Source organism: Mirounga leonina, unplaced genomic scaffold, assembly GCF_011800145.1.
Source record: "Mirounga leonina isolate KUSES-001 unplaced genomic scaffold, KU_Mleo_1.0 Mir_170, whole genome shotgun sequence".
NCBI lineage: Eukaryota > Metazoa > Chordata > Mammalia > Carnivora > Phocidae > Mirounga > Mirounga leonina.
In genome coordinates this window covers 18,749,621-18,765,664 of record NW_023270433.1, presented here as the reverse complement: position 1 = coordinate 18,765,664, position 16,044 = coordinate 18,749,621, and the positions used below count along the sequence as shown (strand labels likewise).

Below are 16,044 nucleotides of genomic sequence, written 5' to 3'. Positions count from 1 at the left end.
GGATAGATAACCCAAATTCAGGAAACTCAGGAGATCCCTAGCCTGCTGTAGGGACATGCATAGGAATCATGAAGAACAGAATCTCAGTTACACAGTTGACTCCTAAAAGATTGGCTCATCACGAAAGTACTGGAAAGGTCAGGACCTTCCCAGAACAGCACTTGACCACTGCTGCTGTTTCAGCTACCATGTACAAATTTTTCTTTAATCATAATCATGCCTGTTAAGGGTCAGGCACTATGCCAAACACTTTCTAATTCTATTTTTCATATTGTTTACTACTTCTTGGCTGTGATTTTACCTTCCTTTACACGTGCGCTTTGGTTTCTGGTTCTGTTATAAATTTCTCAGCTCACTGTGCCTGGATTTCAGATGATCACAGAATTCCTTGATAGCTCCACTTCGTTGATTCATCTAATCAGTATCTAAAGTCCTCCTGTTAAGTGCCAGTATTGAGCTAGGTTTTGGAGGTTCCAAATTTAATGAGCTAGTGGTGGGTCCTAAAGTGTGTGTGTGTGTGTGAGAGAGAGAGAGAGGGAGAGAGAAAGAGAAAGAGACCAATAAGCCAACATGATCCAATTTTTATTTTATTATTATTATTATTATTATTTATTTTTTTTAGAGAGGGAAGTGGGGAGGGGTAAAGGGAGAGGGAGAGAGAGAACCTTAAGCAGGCTCCATGCCTAGCATGGAGCCAGAAGCAGGCCTCCATCTCACAACTGAGATCGTGACCTGAGCCAAAATCAAGAGTTGGATGCTTAACTGACTGAGCCACTCAGGCATCCCAGATCCAATTTTTATCTTAAAAAGATCCTTTCTCATGGGTGGAGGATGCATCAGAGGTGGGAAGGAGGCAGCAAGGAAGAGGTGAGAACTGGCAGGAGCTTATTCTAGTAATCCAGGTGAGAATGATTACAGTGCTGACAGTAGAGATGAAGAAAAACGTAAGCACTCACTAGGGGATTAGTGGGTAGCACAAGCCACTTATTGGTTGCTTGGATGTTAGATATTAGTGAAAGGGTGATTTTTTGTTTGAGCAATTGAGTTGATGGGATAACTCTGAAGAAGTCTAGAGAATGGGAGGTGGGTTGCGGAATAGAAGATGTGAAGGAGTTTGGTACATTTTATATTTGAAATATCAGGGAGAATCAGTTAACTAGTCAGTTGAATTTGTAAGAGTGGATCTCAGAGGAGTTACCTGGAGTGGAGATATAAATTTAGTAGTCATAGCATATAGAAGGCACTTCTAGCCATGTCATAGAAGACATAATGGAGGGAAGGACTATAGAAGGAGATGAGAAAGATCTTCTGAAGAATGGTAAGTTCAGGAAGGTGAGGAGAATCCAACCAGGTGACTGAATAAAATGCTCCAGTGAAGTGGGAGAAAAAACCTAGGTGATTGGTGGTATTATGGAAGCTGAGAGAGGAGCCATAGGATGGAATTCAGAGCCCAAGAGGAGGGCTGGCCTTTAGTAGGCTTGAGAACACCTCCTCCATCATGGTAGGCTAAAAGAAGGAGAAAATGATCATGAATACTGTAGGATTGAGCATGGGTGGTGAGAAGTTGAGGGAGTTTGCTTCTGGTAATTTGTATTTTTCTCAACTAAGTATGAGGCAAGGTCATCAGAGGAAACTGTGGATGGAGGAGGAGGTGTGGGAGGCATGAAGAGAGAGAAATTATTCACCTCAGTGAGTGGGAAAGTTAGCATGTGAGAGAAAGATGGCCAGCCCTCTGGGCCATTGTGAAAGCCCACTGATACTGGGACTGTTACATTAATGTGAACCCTGTCAGCTCAGTTTTGTGATTGTTTTCTCTGGCAACATACAGCTGCTTGGGGACACCACAGAGAGAGGGATGGCATGTTTCATTAATACAGTAATATTTCTAGAGTTTAGTTCGTATTAGCATAGATATATCACTAAGCTATTTTTAAATGCCAAATAAAATGTCAGTGAAAGGTCATATAATCCCTCTTAGATTAGCAAAAATAATACAGATTGGTTGTATTCATGGCTTGGTGTGAGGGAGGTCAGCACCACTCTATACTATTGGGTGGAGGTGAATTGGTTTAAAATTTGTGAATGATAATTTATGACATCTTAAAATCTTAAATGCCCATATCCATTGACATTAAATTCCACTTTCAGGAATCTAATCTATATGGGGCACCTGGGTGGCTCAGTCAGTTAAGCGTCTGCCTTTGGCTCAGGTCATGATCCTGGAGTCCAGGATCAAGCCCCATGGCTGGCTCCCTGCTCAGTGGGGAGTCTGCTTTTCCCTCTGCCCCTTCCCCCACTCATGTTCTCTCTCTCTCTCTCTCAAATAACTAACTAACTAAATAAAATCTTCAAAAAATTCTCACTGTATTTTAAGTACATAGTGATGTATTTTTCAGGGATGTTGATGGCAGGTCTGTTGAAATAGCGAAAGCCACAAACAAGGTATTCATCAATGGAGAAACGATTTGGAAAACTACCTTTTTACAAAGAAATACTAGATGGTCATTTAAAAGAATAGAGAACAATGACAGCAAGGACAGATCTGCAAGCACTTCTGTGAAGGGATGTCTTTGCTATATTCTTAAGCAAAAGAAGTAAATTGCAGACCAATATGTTTGGCATGATTGCATTTTTGTCAAAGAAAATGCGTATGTGTTAGATATATATAAATGTGTTTCTGTATCTATGTGGATATGTATGTTTACATGTATATCACCAATTCGAAGACTTAAATTTTCATATTTTTCATGTCCCTGAAATCAAGAGATTTGAGTGTGATGAAATATGGCAGGTAAATAGATAAGTAGAGAGAAAGAAAGATAAGAATGTATAAGCATAGGAAGAAGAATACACACCAAATAATTACTCGAGTTATCTTTAGGGATGGGGTTGAAATGACAGTAGGTGGGGTTTTTTTCTTTTCCTCTTTTTACAAATATTTCTAAATTTAATTAAAATTTTCCCTTGCGGTAAAATGCCTAAATTTTAATTGAACACTTTGATGAGTTTTCATAGATATACATGACCTGTCTAACCATCACTCAGAACAGATTTAGAATATTTTCATGTCCCCAGAAGTTTCTTTCATACCCAATCAATTAATACTCACCCCTCCTCCCCACAAACTCTATTTTGTCTTCTATCCACACAGATTAGTTCACCAAATCTGAACATTAAGTAAATGCAATCATACATGAATGCATTCCATTCATCAAATGCAATCAAATGAAATGTACTCTTTTGTGCCTGGCTTCTTTTTGCTTAATGTAATGTCTTTGAGGTTCATTCATATTATTTGTGTGGCAGTAGCTTTTCTTTCCTTCGCTGATGCCTAGGATCACATTGTATAAGTATACCACTATTTAATTATCCATCAGTCTGTTGAAGGAAATTTGAGTTATTTTTGCTTTGGGACTATTACAAATAAAGCTGATGCATTCATATACCTGTCTTTTTCTGGACATACTTTATGACCTTAATTCTCTTAGGACTGACTATGCCTAGGAATAGAATGGTTGGATCATAGGACAAACATATGTTTAGCTTTCATAGATATTGCACAATAATTTTCCAAAGTGATTTTACCACTTTCACTCCCCCTCTAGAATCAGATTTCCAGTTGCTTCACATCATCACCAATACTTGATATTGTCCATCATCCTAATTTTAGCAATTCTGGTACATGTGTAGTGGTATCTCATGGTGGTTTTAATTTCCATTTCTCTGACTATTAATGATATCAAACACCTTTCATATCCTTATTGGCCATACAGATATTCTCCTTTCTGAAGTCCTGTTCCATTCTTTTGCCCATTTAAAAAGTAAATTGATTTGTTTTTTTAGTTGACTTATGGAAGTTTTTAGATATTGTGGATGTGAATCCTTTGTCATATATATATAGCAAGCATCTTCCCAAATATTTGTGGCTTTTCTATTCAATTTCATAATGGTTTCTTTTCAATAGCAGAAGTTCTTAACTTAGATGAATGCCAATTTATCATTCTTTTATGGTTGTGTCTTTCATATACTATCAAAACATTTTAATAATAACATCTAAAGACATTAAAAAATTTTTTTTCTTCCCTTATTTTATTCTTCCCTTATTGCTCTGGCTAGGACTCCAGTTCAGTATTGCGGTAGAAGTGGCAATAATGGGCCTCTTTGCCTTGTTAACAACCAGTGGACAAATGTTTACCATTTCACCACTGAGTATGCACCACTGACTTGTCCTCTTATTGCCCATGGGTGAGGCTCTGCAAAGCCAAATCACAGTTATCACAGGTGTTCCATCCCTTAGTTGGACATTCCAGGACAGGACTTAAGTAAATGAACCTCTCAGGGCTTCGTTTCCATATCTTTAAGTGGGAGCTAGTAATAGGACCACCCTCATTGGATACCCGTGAAGATGAAAAGGGTTATTTGAACGTAAAACACTAACACTAATGCCTGGTTCAGAGTAAGCTCTTATTATATGTTAGCTCTTATTATTATTAGCTGGTTTTATTGCATTTGTTGGGCTTCTCAATATATCATTTTATACTTTAATCAGGATGTTTTGGGTACATACAGCGTATTTTCCAAATTAGTTTTTAAGCTCTATAAAAGCAAATCTGAGTCTTGTACTTTTCTCGAATTTCCTTTGTGCTAATCAAATTTACTGTCTGCAATAGCACAGCAAATCATAGTACTGGGATTTTTTTTTTCTAGCTGTATTTCTGAACTATTCTGAAATTGGCCTGATCTTTGTTGAAGTGGTGATATTTTGGGTATCATGGTTGTGTCTCTAATATGCAGAGATTTTACTTTCTTTAAGTATTCAGAGAAAGAGCTGAAGAAAGCTTTCAAGAAATAGAATAAAAACTAATTTGTTTGCTGAAAATCTGGATTGGAGTCCTGGTTTTTCCATTTATTTATTAGCCAGGTGATTTTCATCTCTGAGTCTCAATTTCTCTATATCAGTAAGATGGGCCTAGTAATATTCCTTGTTAGTGCAACATTGAGCTTTCTTCCATATTTCAATATTTAGATTAAAATGCCAAAATAACCATTTTTCTTCAACAAAAATATTACTTAAAAGTAGCTGAACCACTAGAATACTATAAATCTGTACTGTAATCGCGTGTGTGTGTGTGGGGGGTATCTGGCATTGTTGAATTAATTGCAGAAAGGGGTATAGACCAATGTTTATCAAATAAGTTTCTCTGGAGATGCTAATAGATGCTCCTGGGTGGGGGAGAGGGTTACAAATAGATGAAAAACTTGCAAAAGTGGTCAATATCCACAGAATGATAATCAGTTACAGTGCATGGGACACAATTTGCATCTTTATGGACGAGAATTATTTGTATTACTATGAATTTTCTACAATTTTAGGGTGGTAAAATATCTCAGAGACAATGAAAGCTTAAAATAATCTGAATTCATGAACTCTCTCTGAAGAGTCAGTACTCTCTCTAAATTTCAGTCTTTTGCAATTTTTCCCTATACCATGTCTTCTCAAACAGAATGTTATTCTTGTTAATCTTTTATTTAAAAGGAGCCTGGAGTTAATTATTTTAAAAATATATGCACATAGAGCTCATTTAAAGAGTATTTGGATAGAACATCTTCAGTTGGAAAGATATTGAACTGAAAGGGAAAAATTCAATATAGCAAGTTTTTTTAAAGGTGATTTTAGTTTCTATTCAAATCAACAAATTTTTCGTAAGTACCTACTTTGTGATTCAAAGAAGAAAAATAATGGTACCTTGTCTTTTGGGGAACTTAACAGTGTTCGGCCATCCACGCTATTAGGTTTCACTCATGTTTGCATAGGATCCCATGCCTGATAGTATACTTCTGGAAGTCTAGATTATTCAGGCTAGAAAATAGCCATAAAGAGGATTCCATAATTCAAGGAGAGTTCACTTAAGTCCCCGTTACTAATGTAAATGGAAGACCCTTCAGTTATCATCTTGCCTCTGCTTCCAAGTTCCCCTGGGGGGCTGATGGAAGAAAAACAGACAAATCTAAGAGCAGACAATTGTCTTGGAGAAGTACATTCTGAATCCATAACTTAGAAAGATACATCTTCATTAAAAATATTTTCATTATTATAAAGAAGCTCAGCTCCTCACATCTCAAACCACTTTTATTTAAAACATGATCTTTGTTTTGTGTAAGTGAAAGGTCAATTAATGTTTTCTTTTCATTTATATTCAATTAGCCAACATATCGTACATCATTAGTTTCTGATGTAGTGTTCAATGATTTATCAGTTGTGTATAACACCCAGTGCTCATCACATCATGTGCCCTCCTTAATGCCCATCACCCTGTTACCTCATCTCCCTACCCACCTCCCCTTCTGCAACCCTCAGTTTGTTTCCCAGAGTCAAGAGTCTCATGGCTTTTTTTTTTCCCTAGAAACAAAACAAAACAAAACAAAACAAAAACTCTTTTGTTCTCAAAGGTTAATTTAAGCTTCTAATATTAGAAAGCTCCTGGCAGCTTTAATCATCAAGATATAATAATAATAATAATATAATAGTACAAGAACCCTGTTTCAGTGTCAGCTACTGTATTATGTACAACTAGACTGCATTGGGTCATTATAATGGTGTGCAGGAATTTCCTGGAGGTCCAAGTTATGATTTTAAAATTATTCTGTTTTTCATGGTTCTTCTGTCCCTACTTATTGGAAGTGATCCCTTCTCATTGCTTTTGGTGGACTTGACTCTAAGACCTTCTTTTAGCGTGTCACTTCTTCATATTGTTAAGATGGATACTACCATGGTCAAAGCCCATGCGTTTGTCCATAGAACCTCTTACTTGGCACTTACAGACATGGTCTCTACATGATTCCAAAGTACTTCACATTCCCCTCTCCCCTCTTGAGAGGTTCAGGTAAAGGCAGTGGCCAAATGGTTCTCTTTGTGGGTGAGTTTAAGATGTATGGTATGTAAGTGTATATATCTGAACATATATGGAGCCATCAGTAATATATAGCAGAGTCCACAAACATTTTGTATAAAGGACCAAATAGTAAACATTTTAGGCTTTGCAAGCTATGGGGCTGTCCTGCTTTCTGGCACAATTACTTGTAGTCGTCATAGCACAAAAGCAGCCCTAGACTGTAAGTACATGAATGGACACAGTTGTGTTCCAATAAAACCTTATTTACACAAACATGCAGATGCACCAGAGGTTATAGTTTGCTGACTCCAAAACATAGTATAGTCTGGACAAGAAGTCATAATGCCAGGGGATCCCAGCTTTGCCCCTTACCAGCTGAGTGCATAGCTTAGTTCTCTCATGTCACTTGAAATAATTGTTTTGTAAACTCTCAAATACTATGCCGACATCTAAGATGGTATTCACTCAATTATTCATTTATTCAACAAATATATATCAAATGCCCGCTGTGTGTCAAGAACTGTCCTAGAACAACAAGGTGGTAGTAGGTAAGAATGAGTCACATAAATTTTGGGAAGGGTACCAGTATCAGGCTGTTGGGTGATTGTCAGGTTGGGGTCAGAGGGTAAGATGACAGCCTGGTGGGAGTGGGGGTTCCCCTGAAAGGAATTGATGTTCACACAGTCACTCATTTTGGGAAGTGGTTAATTCTGGACAGGAAATGAGTTGGCACTTTGGGTTGGGGGTGCTCATACTTCTTTCTCTCTCTGGGGCCAAGAAGAGTTGGGCCAAGATTCTAAGTCACAGAAAGGCTTAAATGAATCTCACTGGGGAGTGAGATGTTTCTTAGCTATGTGGAGTTAGGCCTCTAGTGATTGGTATCATCAAGTTCATGATTTTCTAACTAGTGGGGCCAGTGACCAAGAGGACAAGCAACCAGTATTTCTGGAGCAGGCGGTGTGAAGACTCAGGGTTGGAGAGTCGCTGGCCTCCAAAAAGTAAGATCCTGTCCAGTATCCAGAGTAGGGTGTGAATGGTGCAGGATCCAACTAAAATAATTTGGAAGCAAGAATCACTTTATTTTGTAGATACTGGCAGAAAATTAACTACGTGTAAATACTGTTCTTACAATCAAACAATTTTGGTACAGGGTGGTAAGTGTTTAGATAGAAGAGAGGATGTCAAGGCAGAAATTGGATACCTAACTTAGTCAGGGAATGATTCTTGGGAAATAAGGTCTGAGTTGAGATTTTATGAATGGGGTCAGGTTAACCAAACAGAGAAGGGAGGGCAAGGACCAGGCAGACAGAGGGATCAGCATGTGCAAAGTCAAGTGGTTTCAGAGGGAGCAGTGCAATGTTGTTAGGGATGTGACTCTGAAGTCAGACCGTGGGCATTTACATCCTGGCCTCTGAGCTACTTAGACATGCTTATGCATTTCTCTGAGCCTCTGTTTCCTCATCTAGCATGGGAATGGCAATCTTGATCTCAGAAAACAGTGTTGAGGATGAAATAGACAACAGTATTGAAGGCTTCCAGTATGATGCCTGGAACCCGGTAAGGAAGCCCTCAGTCAGAGTTAGCAATGATATATATTTATGTAATATAAAGCTATTTAAGTAAACACACCAAAATTGATGAAGGAGCAATAATGAAAAGGTCAGATTCAGTTGAGGGCTGTGTATTTGAGTGTATGAAAGTAATTTTGGCAGTAGGAATTAAGTTTCCTTAAGCATTTTCTTGCTTTTTCCTCATTTTGATGTGTCAATCCCATGACGGGTCATGGCCTTTCTTCCCTTGACTACTTCTGCGCCTGATGCTGAGTGCACCAGGCTAGCTGTTAAAATGAAACTAGTTGCGAGAGCGGAAGGCAAACTCAGAAAGGTCACAGCAGTTATGTTCTCTGTGCCCCCAGCAGTGGGAATGGAATGATGAAATACTTCAGCTGGTTTTCCCTCGGAGCTTTTTGTTGACGAAGGTGGATCAGACTCCAATTCAGCATGTTCTTAACTAGTTTAACAGATGCCCTCAGCTGGTAATTCCCTGCCTCGCTGCAAGGGAATCCACACATTTCCTGAATGCTGACTCTGTGCCAGACTCTGATCTGGGTGCTGGGGCTCAGACAGGATTCTTGTGTCCAGACACTCCACTCTAAGTGGAAAAAAAGACACCCAACCCCCAACACTCCAATGCATCAATAGTGTTGCTGTGAGGGAGATGCAGGGAGGAGACCCCCAGTACTCCATTTCTCCCAAATATTTAGTAGGCTTATCCAGGCTAATTTTCCCTAAAGTATGAAAGCATTCATTGGGCATTTGTCTCATGAACACCTTTGTTCGTCCAATGGCTGGTTTTTCCAGATGCTGATGGTGCTGGCTTCGGTGAGTTTGAGGAAACATCATTCTTCTCGTATTTGCCCTTGAGCTTTTCCCTGCTCCTTTCCCACAGTGAAAAGCCTTTGGAGAGACGGAACGTAGTAAAAGCCTTCACATTTGTATACTTTTCAAGCTTATTGTATGTACTTCCCACAGCTTTGGAAAGGATTATGCTTATTTTACAGTTGAGGATATTTAGAGAGTGTCTGTGATTCATCAAGATCCTCATGTTAATCAGTGCCTGAGCTAGGATTCAAACTGAGGTTTTCAAACCATCCGTTTCCATCCGCCGCCCCCAGACTTGGTTCTCTCTTTCCTTGGCCATGGGGAAAGTACATCCCCTACTCTGGACTACATCTCAAGCTTTCAACATACTGGTTACAGTCTTGCTCCAGCTCTTGCCCAAGATACCCAAGGGAAAGAACTGGACCAAAAGCAATTTTTAAAAATGCAGCGATAATTACAAAAGAATACCATCATGGTGACTTAATGACGCTTTTGGTAGTGTCTAGACCCTTATATTTGCATAAAAAGCAGAAAGGGAGGGAGAATCCATTTCCCAAAGCTAGCTGGGAGGAAACAGGGAAGCATAATGGATTCAGAGAAATCTACACTTACCAGGGAAAATCATCTGAACCAGCAGCCCTCAAACTGTTAGGTGTCCATGAATCTCCATCTTGTCGATCTTATCAAAATGCTGATTTTGTTTCAGTAGGTCTGGGTAGATGTGAGATTCTGCATTTTTAGCAAGCTCTCTGGTGATGCCAGGGCTGCTGGGTTCAGGACACAGTACAGATAATGAGGACATAAACCACTGACTCTTGAACTTAAAGTTGGGGAGCTTAAAATAATTCTGATGCCTGGGCTCTATCCCCAGAGATTCTAATTTAATTGGTCTGGGTGGTGCGCTGAGGACCAGGCATTAAAAAGTCTTTCAGTTGATTCTAAGGTGCATCAAAATTGAATTTAAACTCTAGGGAGAGTATACCCACCTACAAAATGATTAGAACTGCAAAGAGCTGTCTCATAGGGACAAGAGGGAGATGGATTATATTGTAAATATACTACACCGAGCTCATAGAGGGGGTTCAATAACCAAGTGAGGGTTTGGTTTTTTTCCCCTTCCAAATTCTCAGATGGCACAGATGGGTTCTGGCATCTGGAAATTTCTCCTTTCTTTAATAGCTCTCTTATTCTCCTGAATGCTGAAAAACATTTCTAAGAAAAAAGGTGGCTATCAATTCACATTTCCATACTTTTTAAAGATTTCATAGTCCTTTTTTTTCTCTTTTGGATGGCTTATTTGGTATCTTTGCTCTAGAGTGTGGCCTGTATTTAAAGAGATTTTTTTTTATTATTCATTTAGGAAATAGTTATTAAACAGCTATTATGTCCCAGGAGCTGTGTTGGGCTGTGAGGACCCAGTGCTGAGTAAGATTGATAGGATTCCTGCCTTCCAGGAGTTTGAATGCTGGTGAGGAAGTATAGAGAGAGCCAGAGTGAAGAGCATCATGCACTAAAGAATGGGACAAATGGGGAAGAAGACAGCAGGGAATTAGGTGAGGCCAGAAGAGTCAGGAAGACTTCTTTAAGGAAATCAAAGCAATGACAGGAGGTAGCGAGGCAAAGAGAGTGAAATGAATATTCCAGGCAGAAGGAAGAACACCTTCAAACACCAGGTGGCAAGGCTGAGCATGGAAGGTTTGAGGAACTGGGAGGAGTTCAATGTTATTTGAGTATCAAGCACAAGGTGGGAAGTGGCATGAAGCGAGAGAAGAAGGAAAGATCTTGATGGGGAGGGAGAGAGCTTAGATTTTAGGGAGGCTGGGTCAATAGTGGTTGGAGAGGGCGCCTGGGTGGCTCAGTTGGTTAAGCAACTGCCTTCGGCTCAGGTCATGATCCTGGAGTCCCGGGATCAAGTCCCGCATCGGGCTCCCTGCTCAGCAGGGAGTCTGCTTCTCCTTCTGACCCTCATGATCTCTCTCTCTATCTCATTCTCTCTCTCAAATAAATAAAAATAAAATCTTTAAAAAAATAGTGGTTGGAGAATGGAATGCTGGAGTGGGGATGTTCACATACCGAGGGCTTGAATTCCAGCTCTACTACCCACGGGCTGTGTGATGTTGGCCCTGCTACTCAACATCTAGGAGTCGCAATGGCACGGTCTGCAATGTGGGGAGTACAATACTTGCCTCCCAGGGCTGTTTAAGTTTAAATGACTGAGTGAGTAAGTACATGAGAAGTGCAGAACATGTAAGAGCTTGATAAGTGGCCATTATTGTTATCAGTACCCAGAATGATGGTGCCATCTAGGGATGGGATTTGTAAGGGGTAAGACAGGAGCCAGGATGTGAGTTAGGAGGTGACAAGGGTAACGCAGGTGACATGGTGCTGGTGGGCACAAGAGAATTGGATGAACTGGACAGATGATGACTGGATGGGAATTAAGAAATAAGGGTCATGAAGACTCAGATTGTCCTTGAGATTTAGAACATAGGAATAGTGACAAGTTTGGGATGAGTCCTGTGAAGTCAGTTTTACATGTTAAGATTGTATTCATCAGGGATCATTTGCAGAGAACAGATGTCACTCCAGCTTGTTAGCAGGAAGGCACTTATCACAGTATATTAGGTGGCTTATGAACTTGCCGAGAGGGCTGAGAAAACAGAATCCAGGTTGCGCTTTCAGGAGCAACCTCTAATGCTACCCTTCACAATGGGGGTACTAGAGTAGCTGCTCTCTCTTCAATGATCTTGCAATCAGGAAGCTGCTCTTTTAGCGCCCACGACACCACTGTTTCAAACAGGAAACCATCATAATCAGGAAGCCGAAACTGCTGTCAGATCTAGAACCATTGTGAATCTGCAACAGATCATGTCAGCAGAATGGATGCTCCCGTCCCTAACCAGACTCACCGCACCTACCAACCTAGTATCTGAACACTGAAGCTTCTGCAAATGCACCTGCAGAAAAATCAAACACCTCCATAGCTGGGCTTGCCAGCAGAGTGGACAACAGGGTAAAATCTTGTCCATCTTGGACTACACGCTTCTAGAACTCAAGCTGCCAGAGAATTAGGAAAGTATATTTTGAGCCTTCCAACTTCTGGAGCAGGGAAAGTCAAGCTAGAACAGTACTTTGCAGACTGTGGGTTGTGACTCATGACAACATCATAAAAATCAATTCAGGTGGTCACGACAAGATTTTTTTCTTAGTCATAAGTAGTAAGTATTACTTAATGTAACCTTTGTCTTAGGGTTTTGTGTGTGTGTGTGTGTATACATGTCTTTGTTTGCAAAGTAAAGCATTTCTTCCTCTGAGCCATGGTAAAAAAACAAAAACAAAAACAACAAACTTGAAAGTCACTACCTTAGGTGTGGAGTGCCAATCTTCCATTGCAAGATCTCAGAAAGAACTCGTGTGTAGAGCCCAGTGGCTACTGAAAATATGGGGTTGAATTTCAGAAGCAATCAAAGCTGGAGATAAAGATTATGTAGTTATTGGCAAGAAGATGCCATTGAAGCCAAGAGGAAGTTGAGTAAGCCATCCAGGGAGACAGCATGGATTGTGAAGAGAAAGGTGGGGGATAGACACCAAGAAATACAGACATTTGATCTTCGGGGAGAATTTTCCGTCTGGGGTTGTGTTCATCCTTCCTGCACTCTGGTATTTTCCATTTGCTCTCCAGGGAGAGAACTGGATCCAGGGAAGCCCCAGAGTGCTTTGGAAAAACCAGTGCTTTGGCATGGGGGCCTGGCACCGCACTGGCCCTCAGAACTTGTGTGTGGAATGGATGTACAGAGCGCAGAAGTTCTAGGAAAGATGGAAGGAGCTTTTTAGATTCCAAAGCTCCAGCTCATGAGCTGTGACCACAGAGGGGTCTAGCCTCACCTGCAGAGGATGACTCAGTAGAGTTAGAGTACTAGTTATAATTTTCAAAGAGTATTTCTGCTACATAGAAAAATGGCAATAAGGAGTGGGAGCTGTATAGGAAGATATGCTCATTGCAGCAAAATCAGGAGACAAGCTAAATATTCATCCATAGGAGCCTGGCCAATCCAATGTATTCAAACAATGGAATAGGATATCACAGTTAAACGAGTGAGCTAGATATATACAGGTGTAGTCTGTATAAATCTCAAAAAATTTACATTACCTGAAAAATTTCAAGTCACAAAATGTGATATGAAGTATGATATCATTTATTGAAAAAAAATTCATTTACTGAAATTGTTAAAGCCACACAAAATTGTACTATATATTCTTACGGGAAAACAAGTATAAAATTATGTAAATGAAGGGGCTGGGCACACTTCCAGGCAGTGGCTATCTCTGGGGAGGGTGGAGGGAAATGGATGGAGGAGTGAAGCTTTGTTCTATCTGCAGTGTTTTATTCTTAAAAAGAAGCAGAAGCAAACATGGCAAAATATTAATAGTTATTAAATAAGCAGTGAGGCATGGGAGAAATACTATTTTCTGTTGTTCTCATAATTAAAAATAAATACAATTGTACATACATTTTGCAATGCCCAGAGCAAGAATAAAGCTTCCTCCCCTAACTGCAGGTTAAGCAGATGACCTGAAAACAATTACTAGGGGAAAGCGGGGACACACACACACACACACACACGTACATATATGTGTATACACATAGTACACATATGTGTATATATATAACACACATGTATGTACATACATATACAGATATATACATACATAGATATTCATACATATACACACATATATGTATAAATTCAGATTAAAACAATAAGCTTTTAATTTTTAAGTTATTTCTTCAGTTTCTGAGAGATTGAACTTTTATATACGGGACGCTGGCCTCTTCTGTGATTTGACTGTGTACTGAATCTAGAGACTATCTGTGTGTCACATTTGAATGATAATCCTGGAGGATCTGATTCGGGGCAAAGAAGAACAGAGGAAGTCCCTGAATGCTGGGGACCACCCCAGTGCAGGGCTGGAAAGATGTGACCCGAGGAATTCCAGAAAGGCTACAGGATGAGACCAGTAAAACCTGGTGGGAAATAGTGGAGAGGGGAGTCAGGGGGCTGGGCTCCACTGCTAGCTCAAATCCCAGCCCTGCTACTAACCACACGTGAGGACTTGACAAGGCTCTGCCTGCTCTTGGGCATACAACCAACCACTGGCTTAGCTCATCAATCAGCTTCTTTCCAGAGACGACACTGACTGAATTCTCAAGCCTCTTAATGTAAGTGCCAGAATAATCAGTGGTATTCCAGGGATTCCAGAAGGCTCTCCTGTTTGGTAGATTCTGCCCAACTTCCTTCAGCCTTTCCTCCCTTTAGAGCCTGTTCCTATCCACCCTCCTGGGGGTGCAGGGACCTCCTCTGAGCCAACCTTTGTGTGACAGGGGAATTCTGAGGGGGAATAGGGTAGGTTAAGGAGGCAGCAGTGGGTGATAGACAGATGCGATGAACAAAAAGTTACTAAATGTGGAGAAAGAATGTCTTATGAATTCCCCAAGGGCAGGAACACACTTAGTCTACACTGACTTGTTTCTTATCAACTTACGCATTGCCCTTCTCTACACTTTCTGCAAGTATACTGTGGTGTGTGTGTGTGTGTGTGTGTGTGTGTGTGTGTGTGTGTGTGAGCTCTGGGTTTTTCCTCAGGGGGCATATGTTTCGAGTAGCCTGAGTTTCCAGTTAGAAAAATTATTTATTTTATTTACATAGATGCTATCACATTCCCGGGGAGGAGGGGCTGGTTAAACCTCAGGGAGTAACAGAATCTGGTTTTAAACTTTCCAGCTTATCCACGCCCTATTATTTTCAGTTGAGTTACTAACGATTATTCTCTTTTACTTTTTTGTCTTGCTACAGGACTCCTTCAGATGCTGAGCTCCCTGTGTCTTCAGCTGTTGGCTCTCAGAGTATTGCTTGACAGAGACTGAGAGTAGGAACCACTCAAGTATAAAAGTCAGGTGTCTCTGCTCAGAGAGATGGAATCTTTCTCAACTTTGAGTATGAGACAGTAGAAAATTTGCTTAGTGTACACAAGCTTAGATTGCAGATACCTTCTCAAGAATGCATGAGTTGGCTTAAGCAAGGTTCATTTGTCCTCCAGGGTTTGGGTATAACTCAAATGCCAGGTGCTGTCTTACTTGCTAGTTTTGGGTCCCCCAAACCTGTCTCTTTGTTTACTATATACTTGGCTTGCTGAATTCAACAACTCTTCCAATGCCCGCTCCTCCCAAAGAATCTACTCATAGAAAGTGTTAGAAATGTAGACTTTACTGAATATTTCATAGAGGAGGCCTAGGAGGAGGTTGACATAGCACGCTGCTCAGAAAATGATTTCAACTTTTCCCTTAGCTATTTTGTGTTCCCAAGTCCTTCTCATCCATACCAACACTGCAGGCTTTATTTTTTTTCTTTTCTTCTTTTAAATTTTTTCTAGTCTTTCTCTGACAAACTTCCCTGATTTCCTACATTTTTGTTTTCCTTCCACCTTTTTTTGAGAAAATGCAAATTTTGCTCCATTCTTTTGCATGGCAGTGAAGAGTCCCTTTTGCTTCTGAAGCATAAAATCTGGGTCTTTATTCTTCAAGCTCAGTGGTCCTTTTCAACAGATAAGGTGCTCCTTTGGAAATGATGGACGGATGTAAAGGTAAGTTGGTGTAGCTAGAGGAATCTCACAGTTACCCCAATCAGGAGAGGAGGTTGCCATTGTTCAGAAGTCCTCACCATGTGCAGGGTCATCATCATTATCAACAACATTTGGGGGCCTTAATGGCC

At 40.3% G+C, this 16,044-nt stretch overlaps 1 protein-coding gene across 2 annotated transcripts in view; it reads left to right on the top strand.

Annotated features, from left to right (window-relative positions):
• The window catches only part of TMEM268 (transmembrane protein 268), a 209,507-nt gene that overhangs the window by 192,512 nt on the left and 951 nt on the right, over positions 1 to 16,044 (top strand). Inside the window, exon 9 of one of the 2 annotated variants that reach the window (XR_004681235.1) lies at positions 15,130 to 15,916. The gene's annotated coding sequence lies outside the window, so the exon portion shown is untranslated. Of the gene's footprint in view, positions 1 to 15,129; positions 15,917 to 16,044 lie in introns of those variants that run through there. The other variant, XM_035015974.1, reaches the window with a different exon arrangement.